Raw genomic sequence first — 19,809 nt, 5'->3', positions numbered from 1 at the left:
TAGCAGGGCACCAAGAACTACCACCTCCATCCTGGGTGCTTCAGCTTCTGCCAAGATCAGAAACACATTCCTGTTCTCTACAGATAATGTTGTTCTAGCTGGTCAAGTGGACAAAGACACGTGGGTTATTTATTTATCAGAGCAGGAAGGAGAGCTCCACTGAGCTTTTACAGCCTGTCAGGTTCCTCCTGCCAACTCTCAGTATCACTTCATTTTCTTGCACCCCCAGGGCTCTGAGATGAGAATACTTGGAAGCCATCAGACCTCATTTTCAGGCTTTGGGGAACAGCTGTGTGGCCTTTTTATCACTTAAAACTAGAGTCCCTGTGTATGGCCCCATTGTCCTTTTCTTTACCCTCTTCCTGGTTGAGCCCATTCCTCCTAAAACTGCTTCTGCTGTTCGAAAATTTCGGACTCTTTGCTGGTTGCTAGAATCCATGGCTCCTAAGCGTGGTTACTCTGACACGTATACCACAAAGGCTCACACACCTGAACACTCAGTTCCCAGTTGATGGTGCTGTTTGGGAGCTTATGGAACCTTTAGGAGGAGAAGCTTTGCTAGAGGAAGTATGTCACTAAAAGCAGGCTTTGAAGGTGTATAATCTGGCCCCATTTTCTGCTCCTTCTCTGTTGGCTTCCTGTATGTGGATGAAATGTGATCATTCTGAGGGCCAAGCCAGTCTCATATTCCTCCTGTCATGCCCTCCCCACTGTGACAAATCCCTTTGGATCTGTTAGCTAAAAGAAATCCCTTTCTCCTCTACATTTCTTCTTGCCAAGGATTTCGATGACTGCCCCAGAAAAGCAGGTAACACCCCACAGGTGTGAAATGACTGTCTAGCCGTCATCTGGCACTTGCCAACAATGCAATCTAATGCAGATACCCTTTCCAACTAGGAGCATTGGGGCCTGTCACAGATGGTCTCTAAGCTTCCTGCTGGTGCTGATGAGCTAGCCCTACAGTCCTGGTGGGTCAGTGTTCAGATGCTGTGTAGTTGTTAGGGGGAATATGTGGGATTTCAAACAAAAAAGTTCCGTTACTATTTCTGCCAAGTAGTCACACTAGAACCCTACAAAAGGGGAACTATCTCCTTAATACTCTTTCTTTTCTTTTTTCTTCTTTCTAATGCAGGGGCTTGAGGAAACACATGTGCTTGTTAGCTGTGCCAGGTAGTGGTGCAGTTTATACAAAAACGACTGAGGCTGCTGTCACTATATTACTGTGTTTGGCAGATGATGAAGCCCGCGGGAGGTGTGAAATGTGCAAAAGTGGTGGAGCAAAAGCGTGGACCTGTTCTACTTCCTTCCTGGCTGGGCTCTGTGTAGCAAGTCAGATCTGGAGAACTGAGAGAGGCATCTGTTATGCTAACTTAATGCACTAATACAACACCAAAGGAAATATTTGATAGTGCTCCTTAGTCCCCCATCTTTGTACTGCCATTGCTGGTCCTCTGTGGCCGTGCTCCTCCTTGCTTGGTCTTTTCTTTCGCTATTGCCAAGTCTCCAGTGGCAGGAGCATGTGGTGAGACTCATCAGGTGTTTGGTTCGTCCTTAATTTTTCATAAGCCAATGAATCTCTCCAAATCCACAGCATCCAGCTTCATTTTGGTGGAATGAGAGGAGGCTGCTGTGACATTGGATGGTCTAGTTGACTTTCCTCTTCTGTACAGATCTGCTTTCCCTGGTCCCAGCTGAACTTGCTTACACATCTCTGTCTAGAGTCGAAGCTATGTTGAATCTGATCTTCGTTGCTTTCAGGTAGCCACAGAGCTCTGCACTTGAGTTTTACAGACATAGCTTGCAAATATGTAGAGTCAGTGTGAGAAACAATAGACTCTGTAAATTTTTGTTTTGTTTAGTTTTGTTTTAAGTAATAATGGGTTCAACTAAAAAGAATCCAATCCAGTCAGATCACCAGTATGTGGAGATTGCTGACCTCTGTCTTGCTGTTACCCACATTGGAAGCATTATAATTTCTATTTAAGGAACAGAGTGGATTCTTAGGCTGCAGTTCTTGTCTGATTAAATGTTATGGCTCCCAATTGTAAACCTGCCTGGGAAATGTCCAACAAGAACAGACTGCTCATCAGTGTAAGACTGTATGACCCAAGGCTTTCCTGATAGGTCTTGTTTGCAAAGAAGAATTATATCCTAACTGACTCATGGAGTCCTTTGTCAATAATGTAAGAAATTCTATTCTAGATGCAAATAATTAAGGCAAAGTGACTTTGTTCCTTTGTTTGTTCTATTTTAAAGATGCATTAAAAGTGATTTGTGATGCAAGCAAGGATCTGAGTGGCTTAGAGTTCCAGCTTTGCTTCCTAATGAAGCGACTGCTCTCTCTCGCACACACTGTGCTCATTTACATGGCAATTCACAGGTACAATACCAGCACTTACTGGCATAGTCAATACTGCAATTGCCGCCTTTCAGGAAGACTGGTAGGTGTTCACTCCTCACCATACAGATGGGCTATTGAGTGAAAGCAGCAAGATGCTCCAATTATCTTAGATTGAGGAAAGAAAGGGAATCTCAAATGTTCTTGTATTCTACCTAAATATTCTTTTACTTTTGGAAGTAGATTGTTAAAAATGGGTAAGTATTGGGATTATGGCTCCTGACTTGTTTAGTAAAAATCCTTTTTATAATATTAGCCTAGAGGGATTCCAGGAAAAAAAATCTTTTTTTTTTTTTTTTTTTTTTTGTTAATGGTTAAGTCAATTTATTAACATAGTTGACTCAGGCATCTGCAATGGTGACTTCAATCTCCACTCCTGGCCAATACTGATGGAAGTAATCTGCTTAACCATCTCCATTCAATGTGTAAGTCATTGAATGGCTTGTGGATTCTCATTTGGAAAAGATTCCATGTCTTGGAACCTTCACCACAGGGTGTTTTCTTGTAGTGAGTCTCAGTGTTTTGGTAGGCATGCGCACCAGTCCTTTCACTTTCAGATTCTTTTACTTTGTGCCTCTGATCAAGACAGCACACACCTTCTCCAGAGACTTCTCTGTGTGGCTGGTGAGTGTGATTCGAATCTGGTGAATCGTCAACTCAGGTTCCACAGGCGTCTTTCCAGTATCTTTAAAAGCCAAGGCTGTGTCCAGCTTCCTGCTGGACTTGTTCTTCAGCAGGAGGGAACAGTGCAGTGAGTCAGGACGGGAGCAGACTGAACACAGCTCCGTGACACGCACACCCATGTCTCAGAGAGCGGCATTTTAAATAAACACTAATTGAAGAACTAAATTATGATAAAATATGTGAACTCATATTTCTGTGTTTTATTAACCATTGCAGCACCTGTGAGTTTTAAAGGATTTGGTAGACTGTGGAGACCAGAGCAAGCCCTGAGTGAGTGGGGTCCTCAGTGAGTATGCTTTGTTGCCATGGACAACACCAAGGCTCTAATGCCTCAGTCCCATGGGAGTGACAAAATGTCCCATCGGTGATGCTCAGAGGGATGGCAGAGCTTCCTCTGGCACATGTGTGAATGCTGGCAGTGCGCAGAAAATGTCCACCATAGCTTCCCCACCCCAGATATTTATCCCTGGAAGACCCTGTGCCTGTAGAGATTAAACCTGCTTCCTTCTTCATCTGTTTGCAAAAAGCCCACCTCCCTGTTCAAATGTATTTAATGAATATACTAAGCTTCTGGGGCTTCTCTATTGGGGAGCCCAGAACACCCAATCCCAGCTTTTCTGTGTGTTTGTGTGTTTGTCCTTTCTTCATTCCCTTGTCACCTCAGACAGGATTCTGGGCCCTAAGTAATAGAAGGACTTCGCAGTATGTGTTAGAGAAAGTGTGTACTAAGATAAGTATACATTTGCATGTGTGTGTGTGTGTGTGTAACTTTAAAATCCCTCCTCAAAAGAATCCCTAGTTGGTGCGGAACTTCTGCATTGTCCAGGATTTGGATGCCCGGAGTTGGTGCATAAGAAAGGAGAGAACACTTCTGGCCTACCCTCTGCAGCTGGATTTGTGCACCAGGTCTCCCACTGATTGGTTGTGTAAAGTTGCATGTGTTAACATTTCACCTTGCAGCTCCTGCAAAGCTGTGTAGTTTCAGGTCTGTTTGTGCCTGTGTGCCCATGATAGCCTTCTTTACGTGCATGGCCTTTTGTATGGAAAGGCCACTTATATCTGCTGTTGGATTAAATGCTAATGCCATCTCTACTCTGAACAGCCAGTGAACAGAACAGCATGGATCCAGAGCCCCCACAGCATTAAATTAACCCAGGAGGCTGCTGTTCATTTGGCAGTAATGGCCAGGACCCTGGTCCCAGAGGACCTTCAGCTCACATTTGCTAAGCTAGGCATGGCCGTTGGCCATTGACAAGCTCGTTAATCATCTGTCCCATGCCTGCTCTTCTCAGACCTCCTTCGGGACACACTGTGTTCCTCTCCTGTTTCTTCTCTGCTGCCTGTGCATACATAATCATAAAAATGGACTTTTATTGCCCTCATTTGAGCCCAAGTGTGACATCGTCCCTCACTGCACAGGAGGGTCAGATGCTTCTCTTCAGCTTGGTTCCTAGTGAGAGGCAGCAGGTCTTTAATGGGGAAACAGCAGTCAAGAAAGGAGGAAAATCATAAGACTGAGCCCACCCACAGTTCAGTCAGTCACAGGAATGCTTGCATTGCATATTCAGGGAAAAATATTCTGCAGGGTTTAGCAATAGTGTAGAAGTTCTTAAATACATATATATTATCTATATCTCATATATGTATATATACACGTATATGATAGAAAGGTAAATGGAGTCACCAAATAATGGGGAGGAGACAATACTAGACTTATTTTTTTGCCACCAAGTCCCCGGAATGGGTTACATCTAGTTGAATCATTGGGAAAAGAGTTTCCCTTGGAAACCTGTGAACAACTCAGGCTGTTGCCAAGACTCTTGGTTGCTCACCACAAACTGGTGGTAAGGTCTTATTGCTGAACAGAACACTTACACATCTCATTGAATATGGGGAAGTCAAGCTGGAGACTAAGTAGAGCCTTTACCTCTACTGATTGGTGTTCATGTTCCTGGAAGTTACTCTGGACACTACCAGAGACAAAGTTAAACGCCAACCCAACTACAAACTCTGCCATCTACAATGGTAACCTGCCTGTGAGATATGCCGGTGCAATAGTGGCACAAAGTTGTAGGAGTTACCAACCACTATCTGATTGGATGAAAGGCCTATTCCATGAGATGGACCCCATACCTGACACTGAGTGGCCAAGAACCTGAAACTAGGTAGGTCACGAATCAAAGGGAGAAACAACAACTATGCTTGTGCTAAAGAAACAGAGCAATAAAATGACTCCCGCTCTACCCACAAGTCAGTGCCCCACTCAACCATCATCAGAAGAGTTTCCTGTTATGTCCAGTAAGTCTTCTTGATAACCCATTTTTAGGGTTATCCCAAGCCTTGCTTAAATTCCTTTGCCATATAGTTGAATGACTTATGGAAAATCTCAATCATATATTATTTCTTTAACTATATAAATCCTAGTGTACATTTTCACTGATATGTTTTAAATAGTAATATTATATTATACTGCTAATTTATATTATACTAATTATTTGATTTGATAGCTTACTATGCATATGGAATTTACATTCTTTTATTAACGACTATTGGTTTGGCCATTATTTCCATCAAGTTCAGTCTGAGAAGTCTAAATTTATAAAAAAATTTTGGAAAAATTTGCAAGTTATTCATAGACAAGTTGAATCTTTCTGCAATTTTTTGCTATTGTCATTTTTCTCTACAAAGCAACAAAATAGCAATAATGATTTTGTGAGGATTTAAAACAAAGAAAATTATTAGCATGGCCTCTCATTCATGGTGGAATTTCAGCATTAACCAGCTTTACCTCATTTTGTTACTACAGTATACCATACTCTTTGAATTACATCTGAAAAAGAGAGCAAAATATACAATATCATTTAAAGTACTTGAGAAATAAATCTAATAAAATGTGTGCAGAATTATATAATAAAACATTCCCCAAAGCTTACTACAAGGAAGACCTCATAGAAAGAGATAAGACTATGCCCTTAGAATAAGAGATACAGTGATGTCAGCACATTACTTCCTTTTACAGTTTTATAGAACATGTATACAGACTTTGAAAGGGTCCCAAGGTGTCACACCTCAACTCCAGCATTTGGAGGGTAAGGCAGGATTGCCAGAGTTCAAACCCAACCTCAGCTACATAGTGAATCCCAGGGCTATCTGAGCTACATAAGGCAACAAGCATAACATAAGAACAAAGAATAAATAAATAAGAGTATATACTTCTTTGGATTTTTATTGGAGCTGCATAAAAATAGACCATTTTAGGGAGAATTGAAACCATTTTATGTAGTCACCTAATTCATCACGATTTCGGTTTCTTTTTGTTTTCAAATAGTAATTTTCTGTATAGAGATCTTGATGTTATGTTTCTGAAACCACCATAAATATCTTCTAAAACCTTTATCTTCTATCACTTGTTATTGTTCAGCTTGTTAAATATGTTTATTAAGTTTGATACTTGTACTGAAAATATTTTTCAGTATGTTTACATAAAAACATAATCTTTGAACAATGGTATGATGGATGTTTAATATTCATTCTTCATATTAAACTATTCTTTGTATATTTGACATGTCAAATTGCAGCATCATTTTCCATGGCCCTATGACTATGAGTGTCCTTGTCCCCTTTTCTGGCCTGAGAACACAGCTCTAGGATTTAGCTGTAAGAGAGCATGTGTGCTGAGGAACACGTCATCAAATTAAGGATACAGCTATTTCCACAATTCTATCAGCTTCATCACAAAATCTCATGGACTGTAAGAAATTCAGGTCTGCCACCCCTGTGATGAAAACATAATGTCTCCCTACATTCCGGCCCTGCTAAAATGAAAGGATTCTGCTTTCTCAGTTAAACCTGATCCCGCTTATCTTAAGGGAGTTTCCGTGAGATGGTCAGGCTCTGGAAGCACCTGTACTTAGTTGTTGACTATCTTACTTAGTTGCTGAGATTTTACTTAGTTACTGAGATCTTACTTACTTGCTGATTATTTTAGCTCCTGAGATGTTACTTAGTTGCTGATTATCTTACTTAGTTACTGAGATCTTAGCTGCTGAGATCTTAGTTGCTGAGATCTTACTTAGCTGCTGATTATGTTAGTTGGTAATATCATATTTTGGACTTTTCTACTTATGAACAGAGGAAGTGACTAGTAACTATACTTTGCCTCATTTCCTTCAACTTTATAATCAATGTAATACAGGTTCCATTAAAACAGTTAAGTTTGAGCTCTGTTTCTTATTATTTCCTGGAAAGGTTTGTAGGAGGTTATTGCTATTTCTTTCTTGACTGTTTGGAAGAATTAACAAATACAACTATGCAAACCTGGAGATTTATTTACTATACATAGAAGTCTTCAGATTTTCTGTTTCTTCTATTCCATCTTTTACATTTGGTAGTATTATTTCTAAGCATTTGCGTGTCATCTATGTTTTGAGATGCCTTTACATGTATGGGTTTGCTCTAAGGTATTCCTCATATTACTGTGTGAGCCCCTTTGTGCTGAAAGGGTCAGGCTAACTTTGTAACCTATATGTCTTTTAAAGCCTATAGTTTTGAGTTTTAGGTCCAGGTTAAGCTAAAGCCTCTTAGTACCTTTCCAGAGAGTGAAGAAATGTGACCCTATCCGTGAGGACAGATATAAAAAAAGGGCAAGCAAGCAATGACCTTCACTCAGCAAAAGAAGGACCCTTGTCCTTGTCCTTGAGATAGCGTTTCTTAGCAACGAACCTAGACTTCTTCTGAGTAGCTTTTGACCTCCGGCCAAGAGCCCGCAGCCCTAATCTTCAAGGATGAGCTAACCACCCCCACCTTAAAGTGCAGCTGCATCCACACTTGGCAGGACTGGCCAAGCTTGAGCACCTAAGACTAACCAATTATCTTACTTTATAGCTTCCTCATCCAATCCTAAATTGCCAAAACTAAAACTTCAAATTTCCCGCAATTTTTCTTTTAAAAACCTAAAGGCCTTTGTCTCCCGGTGCCACTCTTTGCTGACCAGCAAGGGTGACCCCATTGTACAATGGTAAATAAACCTCTTGCTTTTGCAACGAGTCTTGGTCTGGGGGAGTTTCTGGGAAGGGCGTGATTGAACTCCTGAGCTGTGAGACCCCAGGTCTTACATTTTTGGTGCATTGGCCGGGAAAGGGCATGCCCCTTCCCCAACCCTCATCAGACTGAACTCAGAGGTCGAGCTCGGAACAGGTTAGTCTGTTTCTGTCTTACCAATCTGTTTCTTGTCAGAGATGGCTGCCATGAGGCAGCCTCTCAATTAGATTTCTGTGGTACCAATCTGTTTCAGTTTAGGCGCCTATCTGGACCTTTTTGGTCATCTGATCAGTCATTGCGATTGACAGACGGTGTCAGAATATCGCTTGACTGGGAACTGGGGGATGCCCCAAGTTTCCGTTTGGGAGGTTGGATCTGAGACGGTCCTCCTCCCGTCTGATTTTAATAGAGAACGACCGCCACCAGGCAGCCGTTCTATCAGAGCACTGTGGTACCACTCACAAGGGTGTCCTTGTTTGATTACTTGCCTGATTCTTTGTGTTTCTGTTGTTGTTGCCTCTCTGACTCTTTTGACAGGGAGATGGTCTAGCTTGAGAGCATCTGTAGAAGGGGTTTGAGTCCCCTGAGTGGTTTGAGGCCACTTGCCTGGAACGGTTTCATTAAGGCAGACAGACATGTCATTAATGCCAAGTCCATGGGACATCCTGTAGGACACTCAGCTTGCCCCTTTCTGTGAACAGGGAGGAGCAGAGAGATTCTGCTCCCCCAGCAATTTAAATCCTGTGTTTCTCATGTATGTATGTATTTTTCTGTGTCTGTTTCTTGGTAGACTTGGACTGATAAAAATTTGGACAGAGGATAGTTAAAATTAGAACTTGGCCCGGGAGTGCACATGGCTGCATGGCAGGACACCAAGCAGTGTGCTCTCCCTCCCGAGGGAGCCAAGGAGGGAATGCTTTCGGGTGGCTGGGGAGACATGTGGAGCTGGGGCTGGAGCTTGGGCAGGCGGTGCTCAGGCACTTGAGCGTCTGTGGAATAACAATGCACACCCAGCAGGGCATGGGCTTGATGCGCCATCCCCTTGTTGCGATGGACAGCCAAAGAGCACGGGGGAGGGGAGAGGCCCAGCCAGGAAGCAGGTTCAGGACCTGCGGGGGAGGTAAGCTACAGTAGAGCTCACAAGGGAGCCAAGGGAGCAGGCAAGGCTCATGGGCTTGCTGGGTAGAAGTCCTTAGACATGGCTAGGCGGGGATTGGCACCGTAGCTGCTCCATGATAGGAGCTGCTCTGGCTGCCGAGAGTGAGGAAAAACTCCTCCCCCTTGCCTTCATGCCAGCTTAGCAGGGAAGTGAGCAGCAAGAGCTCACCACGCCCTCTTGCTCCTCTCTTCCCTCCTCCCACCTAGGGGGCTTGCAACTTACAGATCAAACAGTAATTTAGAAAAAAAAAAACTGCACTTGCTGTAATGTTTAGAATTACAGCTGAGTCTGTCTGTTTAAATATATGGCCATTATACGATTGTTTTCAACTGGTCTTAAATGGTTGATATGATAAAAAAAATAATTGGGTATGTTTTAAGGTTAAATTCAAATTCTTGTTTTAAACACGTATATGTGCCTATGTGTTTGCAGGGTCTATAAATACATATGTTTAAATAACAACAATATAAATTGCCACATGGTGTGGCTCAGGAAAAGAACAAAGGTTGCAAAATCTCTGAGTCAAAATGATTTTATTTCCTTTAGGATAAGAAGAAAGTCTTATTCTAAGTTGATATTGGTTCTGAAGATTGGGTTGTTTTCACTGATAAATTTTGGTCTTAAAATCTGGTTTTGACTTTTAAAATTATGGTTATGCTTTGTAAATTCACTCCTAAAAAAGATACTTTGCTTTGATATTGCAGGGACAAGTTTTAAAAATTGTTTAAATGTTTAAGAGGATAAAACATTTACAGTTTATCAGATTTTTTAAGCAATAACTCTTGGGCAGTCCAACAACGAACTTAAAACAGTTTCCCAACCCTTGGAAAAAAAAATAATGAGAGTTTTCCTGTTGTCTAAAAAAAAAAAAAAGAGTGAGCAAGAGATATTAAAAAAAAATAGCTTGTCTAAAGCAAAAATGTCGGTTAAGCCAGAAAAAGAAAGCTAAAAACCTGAAGGTATATAGGATGTTGCAGAAGGTTAGTGGATGTATTATATAAAGCCTGAGAGTTAATATGATTAAAAAAAAAAAACAACTGTATTTAAATATGTTATAATTCATTTAAAAGGCTGGTGATTCTTCATTGCAAAATGTTTTTTTATGCTCTTTTAAGGGGAAAAATTTCTGGCTAATAGGTTTGGTATGGCTAAAATAATTCATACAGTTTAAAAGTGTTCTGTACTGTTCTGTTATGCAGTTGGTTCTAAAACTTATTTGATCACTATGTTAAAACTTTTGGTTGTGGGGGATTATGGATGCTCCCCAGTGTTTGCTGTATCATCAACAGCACCTAATAGCTATTTTTGGTATTGTCAGTCACAGCCTGTGCTAACACATGGCTAGCTGCCATGATGGTTCAGGAATAGAGAGCACATGAAGCTGTAGTTTTGCTGGCATATTTGTTTAGGACTTCCAGCTGAGTTCAGTTACACGTGGCCAGCCACCATGCTGGTTCAGAGATAAAGAGGGTGGAGACATGAGTTTACCACCATTTTGTTTAGGTCTCTCAGTTATGTTCAGTCCTCTGATTAGTGTTAAGTGCAAAGCTTTTTACTGTTCAATTTTAATACAAAGTGATCAGCAAGATTTGCTAGCCCCTCTATAAACTGTATCTGATTAAAATGTTTGCTTTAATTTTAGTTCAGAAAGAGCAGACTTAAAGCTATGCTAACGACTGCAGTTGGTTAAGATGTTGAGCTCTACCTAGTGTCTTTGTATAGGGTTTTTTTTTTAAGGTTAAGCCTAGGATGGGTAACTATAAAGTTTGTCTGTTTGTCTTAAAATATATAGTTCTAAAACATGCATCTCAGAAATATGCTAAAACTAGATTAAATAGCATTCTGTTTTATAGGACACAGTTTAAAACAGAGGATAAAAACAGAGTAACTCAGATATGCTGGCCCTCAAGCTTATCAGAGATCTGATGAATATGGCATTTTAACATATGTAAGTTTATTGTGACAGAAAGTCCCAAAATCCTGGCAGTAGCTCCCCAAGGTCTCCGAGAAGATTTGGACAACGACAGATGACTGCAACTCTGGATTGTGGTATGCTAACCACTGGGAAATACTGCCCCAACTGGCCCACTGCTAGGGCCCAGCCTAAACTGTGGACAAAGCCAGGGACACCTGAAGAGCCATTGTCTCACATTGTGAGAGGCAAGGTGAGGTCAATCTCTCCTGTTCCTCTTTCCACAGCAGCAGTTTCTCATCCTCTATGCCTGATGGCTGGACTGCCTCTGCTCAGAAAGCCAGGAGACCACAGGAGCCAGGGACACTGCCTAGGTGATGGACTAACTAGTTATCTCTGTCATTTTGATTGGTACATTTACTTAGCTCATAATTTATCCTTCTCAGGTCTCTGATCACATTGACAGCTAGGCTAAAAGGCTAGGCTTAGTTAACAGTAACTTGGCAGTTAAAGAGCAGACAGTTAGGTTCACTATCAGCTCATTGGACAGTTCATTAGTTAGTTAAAACTACTGGGTACTATATCTTTTGTATTAAAAAAAAAAACAAAAACAAAACAGGTTTGCCCTGCTCACAGGCTTTACATCAGTTGCCAATGTCTTATATTAATAGTTAAATAAAAAAAATATAAGGTTTATATAGGGTCTGAGGATATAGGAGTTCAGGTTATAAAAATCTAAAAAATGTTGGTCTACATACTGATCAAAGTGTCAATTTAATGGATGTCAGGTTAACACTTAAATAAAAAAAAAGTACAAGCAGTTTCTCACGCAGGCAATTTTACTTAGCCAAAATATAGGAGAGTTTACTCAAGGTTACACAGAGCCTGCTGTCTGGTTACTATGGTTGCACGGAGTTTCTCAGGGTCAGAGCAGTCCATTGTAAGACCACCAAGGTCAGTCTGTGAGAGACTGGACTTTAAAAAATAGCCAAGAAGCTGAGTTCCGCTGCTCAGATGCCATTAACTCCAAAAAGGCTGCCACATGGACACACTTAAGTTGTTTATAAAAGATATAAAACAAACAGCTGACTGGTACCAATTCTGTTGGATATAGTTTTTATCTGTTACTCTCAAAATGTTGCTGTATTAGATTTGCTGGTATGTTACTTCTCTGAGTTTCCTTTTGTGTACCAAAAATTTATATGAGTTTATAAAAATCAAAAGGTCATAAGACCTAGATCTGGCATAGCTCAAATGGATCCCAGAAGAGTTTTTCCCTGGTGTTGGGATTCCTCACTTTTTCCATTTAACAGACAAATCTTAACTTCTGTCTCTAGTCTGAATTTGTCTCAGCAGATTTTCACCTGGTTGACTCTGGGCTGCAAACTGAAATCTGGACTTGTTGGAAGCTGACATGACTGCTCTCTGTCTCTTCAATTGGATCAACTAACCAGAGACTGTTAAGGACTGCCTCACTGACCAGCCTTTGACTGGCTCCTAGTAATCTTTACCCATGTACTCTCCCCAACTTTTGACCAGCATTTCAGCCTCTTTTAAACTGAGATTTCAATGATCCATCATCAGCATAAAAAAATTACAGAAGACGGATCATTGGCCCATTGTCCCATTCTACAGGCTGAAATGTTGAGTCAAAAAATTTTTTTTTTTCTTAAGATAAAATTCTCACTCTGCAGCTGCTTCATGATTGAAGCAGTTACAAGGAGAAGGGGGAAATGAAAGGGTTAGGCTAACTTTGTAACCTATATGTCTTCTAAAGCCTATAGTTTTGAGTTTTAGGTCCAGGTTAAGCTAAAGCCTCTTAGTACCTTTCCAGAGAGTGAAGAAATGTGACCCTATCCGTGAGGACAGATATAAAAAAAGGGCAAGCAAGCAATGACCTTCACTCAGCAAAAGAAGGACCCTTGTCCTTGTCCTTGAGATAGCGTTTCTTAGCAACGAACCTAGACTTCTTCTGAGTAGCTTTTGACCTCCGGCCAAGAGCCCGCAGCCCTAATCTTCAAGGATGAGCTAACCACCCCCACCTTAAAGTGCAGCTGCATCCACACTTGGCAGGACTGGCTAAGCTTGAGCACCTAAGACTAACCAATTATCTTACTTTATAGCTTCCTCATCCAATCCTAAATTGCCAAAACTAAAACTTCAAATTTCCCGCAATTTTTCTTTTAAAAACCTAAAGGCCTTTGTCTCCCGGTGCCACTCTTTGCTGACCAGCAAGGGTGACCCCGTTGTACAATGGTAAATAAACCTCTTGCTTTTGCAACGAGTCTTGGTCTGGGGGAGTTTCTGGGAAGGGCGTGATTGAACTCCTGAGCTGTGAGACCCTAGGTCTTACAGTGGCATCACCAGCGTCATACCTTACTTAGCACTCACATACTTTTATTTTCATTCTTCTATTTTTCTTTGGATATTCTTGCCAGATATTTAATTTTCTTTTTTCCCTCTTATTGAAAATTGCTTTTTCCCTCATATAATAAATCCTGATTATGTTTTCTCTTGTCTGTACTCCTCGTTGTTCCTTCCTATCTCCCCCTTCATGCTGCAATGTCTGTCTCATTAGGAAACAAACAGGCTTCTTGGAGATAGTATAATAATATAATATGATATTATATAATGATAAAACTAACATATCAGAATTGAACAAAACAAACAGAAGGAAAAGAGCCCAAGAGGCCCACATACTAATTCACACACTTCGCATTCAAAAGAGAGAGAATACTTGCTTTTGTGATTATTTGTTGGTTTGTTTTTCTTTTGTTTTCTTTCTTTCTTTTTTTTTGTTTGTTTGTTTGTGTCTTTGGAGAGTTTGTGTCTGGGAGAGTTTGTTATTTATGTCTTTTTAAAATTTTATTTATTTTATTAATTACACTTTATTCATTTTGTATCCCCCCATAAGCCCCTCCTTCCTCCCCTCCCAATCCCACCCTCCCTCCCCTTTCTGCATGCATGCCACTCCCCAAGCCCACTGATAGGGGAGGTTCTCCTCTCCTTTCTGATCTTAGTCTATCAGTTCACATCAAAAGTGGCTGCATTGTCCTCTACTGTGGCCTGGTAAGGCTGCTCCCCCCCAGGGGGAGGTGATCAAAGAGCAGGCCAATCAGATTATGTCAGAGGCAGTCCCTCTTCCCATTACTATGTAACCCACTTAGACACTGAACTGCCATGGGCTACATCTGTGCAGGGGTTCTAGGTTATCTCAATGAATAGTCCTTGGTTGGAGTATGAGTCTCTGGGAAGTTCTCTGTGTTCAAATTTCCTTGTTCTGTTGCTCTCCTTGTGGAGTTCCTGTCCTCTCCAGCTCTTACTATTTCCCACTTCTTACATAAAATTCCATTCACTCTACCCAACAGTTGACCATCAGGCTCAGCATCTGCTTTGATAGTCTGCAGGGCAGAGGCTTTCAGAGGCCCTCTGTGGTAGGTTCCTAGTTTGTTTCCTGTTTTCTTTTTCTGGCTTTCAGAAGCCCTCTGTAGCAGGTTCCGAGGTTGTTTCCTGTTTTCTTCTTCTTCTGATGTCCATCCTCTTTGCCTTTCAGGATGGGGATTGACCGTTTTGTTTATGTCTTTTTAGCACATTGAAAAAGTGAAAAAAATGGTCTTTACATGAACAGCATAAGAAGTGAAGCTGGGCCAATTCAGGTCTCACTGGATAATGGAATTATGTGGATTAAAGATTAAATGTGAAAGTTGAAATGAAACAAATTGCAGAAACAATCCAGATGTCCCTCAGTTGAGGAATGCATACAGAAATTGGTACATTTACACAATGGAATACTATTGAGTAATTAAAAAAAGAAAATAATGAAATTTGCAGGCAAATGGTGGGAACCAGAAAAGATCATACTGAGAAAGACACACATGGTATACACTCACTTATACATGGATATTAGACATATAATATAGGATAATCATACGAAAATCTGTACACCTAAAGAAACTAAGCAAGAAGGAGGACCCTGGTTAAGATGCTCAATCCTCATTCAGAAAGGCAAATGGAAGAGGGCAAAAACAAGGAACAAGACAGGAGCCTACCACAGAGGGCTTCTGAAAGACTCTACCCAGCAGGGTATTAGAGTAGATGCTGAGACTCATAGCCAAACTTTGGGCAGAGTGCAGGGAATCTTATGAAAGAATGGGGAGATAGAAAGATCTGGAGAGGATAGTAGCTCCACAAGGAGAGCAACAGAACCAAACAATCTGGGCACAGGGGTCTTTTCTGAGACTGATACTCTAACCAAGGACCATTCATGGGGATAACCTAGAACCCCTGCACAGATGTAGCCCATGGCAGTTCAGTGTCCAAGTGGGTTCCCTAATAATGGGAACAGGGACTGTCTCTGACAGGAACTCAGTGGCTGGCTCTTTGATCACCTTCCCCTGAGGGGGAGCAACCTTACCAGGTCACAGAGGAAAACAATGCAGCCAGTCCTGATGAGACCTGATAAGCTAGGGTCAGATGGACGGGGAGGAGGACCTTCCCAATCAGTGGACTGGGAGGAGAAGAGGGCATGAGGGCAGGATTGGGAGGGGGCTACAGCTGGGATACAAAGTGAATAAATTTTAATAAATTAAAAATTCTTAAAAAAGAAAACAAAATAAAACCTTTTTCTAGTCCTTGAAGCCCCAAGAATTAACCATTCCACAAGAGATCATTATGCACTGTGAATTAAGACTGGTATTTCTTTTATTTTTTCACTTTACTTATTTATTACAATTTATTAACTTTGTATCCCAGCTGTAGACCCCTCCCTCTTGGCCCTCCCAATCCCACCCTCTTCTCCCCTCATGCCCTTTCCCCAGTCCATTAGGGGAAGTTCTCCTCCCCTTCCCTCTGACCCTAGCCTATCAGGTCTCATCAGGACTGTCTGCATTTTCTTTCTCTGTGGCCTGGTAAGGCTGCTTCCTCCCCTCAGGGGGAGGTGATCAAAGATCTAGCCACTGAGTTCCTGTCAGAGACAGCCCTTGTTCCCCTTACTAGGGAGCCCATTTGGAGACTGAGCTGCCATAGCCATATCTGTACAATGGGTTCTAGGCTATCTCCATGAATGGTCCTTGGTTGGAATATCAGTCTGGGCCCAGATTTTTTTGGGTTCTGTTGCTCCAGTCCAACAAATTAAGTAATTCAATTAAAAAAATGGGGTACAGAGCTAAACAAAGAATTCTCAATAGAGGAATATCAAATGGCAGAGAAACACTTAAAGAAATGCTGAACATCCTTAGCCATCAGGAAACTGCAAATAAAAAAGACCTGAGATTTTACCTTACACTCATCAGAATGGCTAAGATCAAAAACTCAAGTGACAACATATCCTGGAGAGGGTGTGGAAAAAGGGGAACCCTCCTCCATTGCTGGTGGGAATGTAAATTTGTAAAACCACTTTGGAAATCAATCTGGCACTTTCTCAGACAATTAGCAATAGTGCTACCTCAAGATCCAGCTATACCACTCCTGGGCACATATCCAAAAGAGGCTCAAGTACACAATAAGGACATTTGCTCAACCATGTTCCTAGCAGCTTTATTCATAATAGCCAGAATCTGGAAACTACCCAGATGTCCCTCAATTGAAGAATGGATACAGAAATTGTGGTACATTTACACAATGGAATACTACACAGCAATTAAATACTAGTATTCTTAAAAAATAAAAAATAAAAAATCACAGATGTCCACAGATGGAATAAGATAACTATAAGATTCATATTTACAATTTATCAGGGCACCCTGTAAATTAAAAAGCAAACTCCCTTGGGTATTGAGAATGAGAATGAAGTTGGTTAAAAGAACTTAGATGTCTGGTCATTGTACAGCTTCTAAAATTTTTCCTGCATCTGCTCATTAGCACATGAAGCCCTGGTATAAACACAAGGGAAGTGGGTGGGTCTGCTCAGGGAATCTGGTTTGTCAGTTGATCTTCCTTTCCTATCCATTTACCCTCTGCATACCCATCATATCTCCAGGCCTCAGCTTAAATGGCATATCCTTTATAGCTATGTCCTCTGTTTCCTTTCCCGTTCTTGGTTCTCCTTCATGGTGTCAAAATGAAATGGCTTAGATGGTTCACCTCAAGCCTCCCCACCTCACTCTGATATTGCACAGCAGGCCTCTATAAATCCGAGACAACTCTCTGGAAGGAAGTGGGGTGCATGGAAGAGGAAATGGATGGGAGACAGAAGCGGTTTGTAAGCCAAGGTTTGAGGTGTGCAGACAGTAAAAATGGGGAGGGGAGAAAGTCAGAGGTGAGACCACAAAAATAATTAATTTAAGTTTTTTGTGGTATTTGGATTGAACACAGGATCTTCCATATGCAAAGCAAATAAACTACAACTCCAATTCACAAAAGCCAATGTAACACAAAGTTTTGCAACGTTGTTCACACACACACACACAGGTGGGGAAGGGAGAGGGAATTTGGTCTATTATATTCGACATGTAAAAACCAATCCTATAATTTTACTTTCATCTTTCACATTTATATTTATCCTCTTGATTTCATTCTATAAAGATAACTTTATCAGTTTTAGCCATTTATAGAGGAGTCAGTAGATTCTGGTCAAATGCTCTTCATGTTTTGTTTGTTTTGTTTTATAAATGTTTCATGTTTTCTTCACCTGAGCTCCAGGGAGGAAAGGAAGCCACATAGTCCATGTTAGTGAAGCCTTTCCACACAGGGCCCATCTTTTAATCGGCTGGAGTGTATGTGTCTGAGGGTCCTACATTGAAATGGCAACATCCGTAACAGTCTCCTGCACCTTCGTGCAGCAGAGGGGACTTCCCATATGAAGTTCCTTCTGTTTCTTCTCCCTATGAGCAGGTCCCTGTGGCACACAGCTCCTCCTCAGTGGGACACATGCAATGCTTCTTGGACTTTTCACCAGGCATTTGGTACACAGCAGTGGCACCTCAGACTCATCTTAACAATACTATCCCTGACCCATGACTGTTGAGATAAATGCCTCTTGAATGTTTCAGGTGCACTGGATATCATTAAGCACTTGCTCACTTAGAATTCAGGATAGAGAAGGAAAAGGCACAGATTAGAATTAGGAAGGTGAAGATTCGAGCACTGGCAGGGACATCAGAATCTCTGAAGAGGTTGTAAGGCAAGCAAGTCCTTTCCCATGTTCACTTTGAACTGTAAAGGAAATGTCATTCATTGCCCTCTGTCACTGCATCCATCTGTTTCTCCTGGGAATGCTGGGTTCTGATTTCCCAGGTCTCATGACACTTTTAATTCATCTTTCCACCCACCACATGACAGTCATTCCTCTGTGTACATTGTTGTACACAGAGCAAAACATTGTTGCTTTCAGCTCTTACCAGCGAAGGACCAGTAAGCGCAGGCTCTCAGATCCTGCGTCGGACACAGCACATGTGCCTATGGTTTTGTCCCCCTGCCTTCCACCCACCCTGTTCCATTTATTTCCGGTAATTACTGTGCACAGCACCCAGCTATTAGACTGACTTCTTGCAAATGCTCCCCACAGTAAAAGGTCCTCCAGCAGGGATGTTAATTTCTGATGTGTGACTCTGGAGAGGACTTGTCTAATCTCGCAGCATGACTAGGAGTCTATCAAATCCCCCAGTCTCTGTAAGATGTTCCCTCCAGCCAAGCACATAGAGACAACAGTGAATGAATCAGCTAAGAACATTTGTAGGAGCAGGAGATTGCCATGTGACCTCACAAGCCTTACCTGTGACCTGCTTATCTCCTTTCTGTCCCTAGACTTGTATGCACTTGTGTGTAAGTGTATGCACTTGTGTGTACCTAATTTGAAGAAAATAATGCTACCATCTTTAACTTCGTTTCATTTCATTTGAGGCAACACTTATTTAATTCCTGCTGTGTGCTGGATTTTTAAGCTGATATCCCTGGGCAGCTGTTAATCTAGCTAAAAATAAGGCATATAAATGGAAATACACAGAGAATTCTCACTGCTGGCTTAAAGAGCCAAGACTGACTAGTACTTGAAGGGTGTTTACTTTTTAAGAATGAAGCAGAGTATAGTACTAATCAGAAACTGACCATATGAAGATATCATTGGCCAGAGACCATTGGTACCAATTGGCCAAAGATTCTCCTCTGTTCCATGTCCAGTGAGAGTCAAGTAGACAGAAATCAGCACCAAATGGAGAGCTGTGACCAATACATCTAGAAGGAATGGCTGTAGACAAACTCATCCCAACTGAATTCCTTTTCAGTTGAGAGTTATTGAAGCAGGGGATGCATTGTTTTCTGAAGCTGTATATTATAAAACATCTTTGGCTTGCAAGCATCTATCTCAGAAAACAATGAATATTAGGTTGTTTTTGCACTTGATCATTCTGGACCTCTTGTGAATAGTGATTGAGTCTTTCTTACCGAGCCTCTGGAGTGCAGCCTGATGCTTAGATCATGCTGGGTACTGCCTAGATCATGCTGGGTACTGTGTGACTATAAGTCTAACAAAGGTACTTAGCAAGCTACTACCAAGATGGCCAGTGAAATTTGACCTGCAGAGTTCGGTATAAAACTGAAAGAGATATATGTGCCTCTCATATACTATTGTATATTAGTTTCCTCAGAGATTAAAATCTCCCTTGAAGAGAAGCTCATTGA

The 19,809-nt window shown here is 41.4% G+C and overlaps 1 pseudogene; it reads right to left on the bottom strand.

The window, feature by feature from the left end:
• Positions 1–2,739: 2,739 nt before the first annotated feature.
• LOC110550391 (small ribosomal subunit protein uS10-like) lies at positions 2,740–3,201 on the bottom strand (annotated as a pseudogene).
• Between the last annotated feature and the right edge of the window lie 16,608 nt (positions 3,202–19,809).

This window comes from Meriones unguiculatus, chromosome 3 (assembly GCF_030254825.1).
Source record: "Meriones unguiculatus strain TT.TT164.6M chromosome 3, Bangor_MerUng_6.1, whole genome shotgun sequence".
NCBI lineage: Eukaryota > Metazoa > Chordata > Mammalia > Rodentia > Muridae > Meriones > Meriones unguiculatus.
The sequence above is the reverse complement of the archived record's forward strand: the minus strand, read 5'-3'. Positions and strand labels throughout refer to the sequence as shown.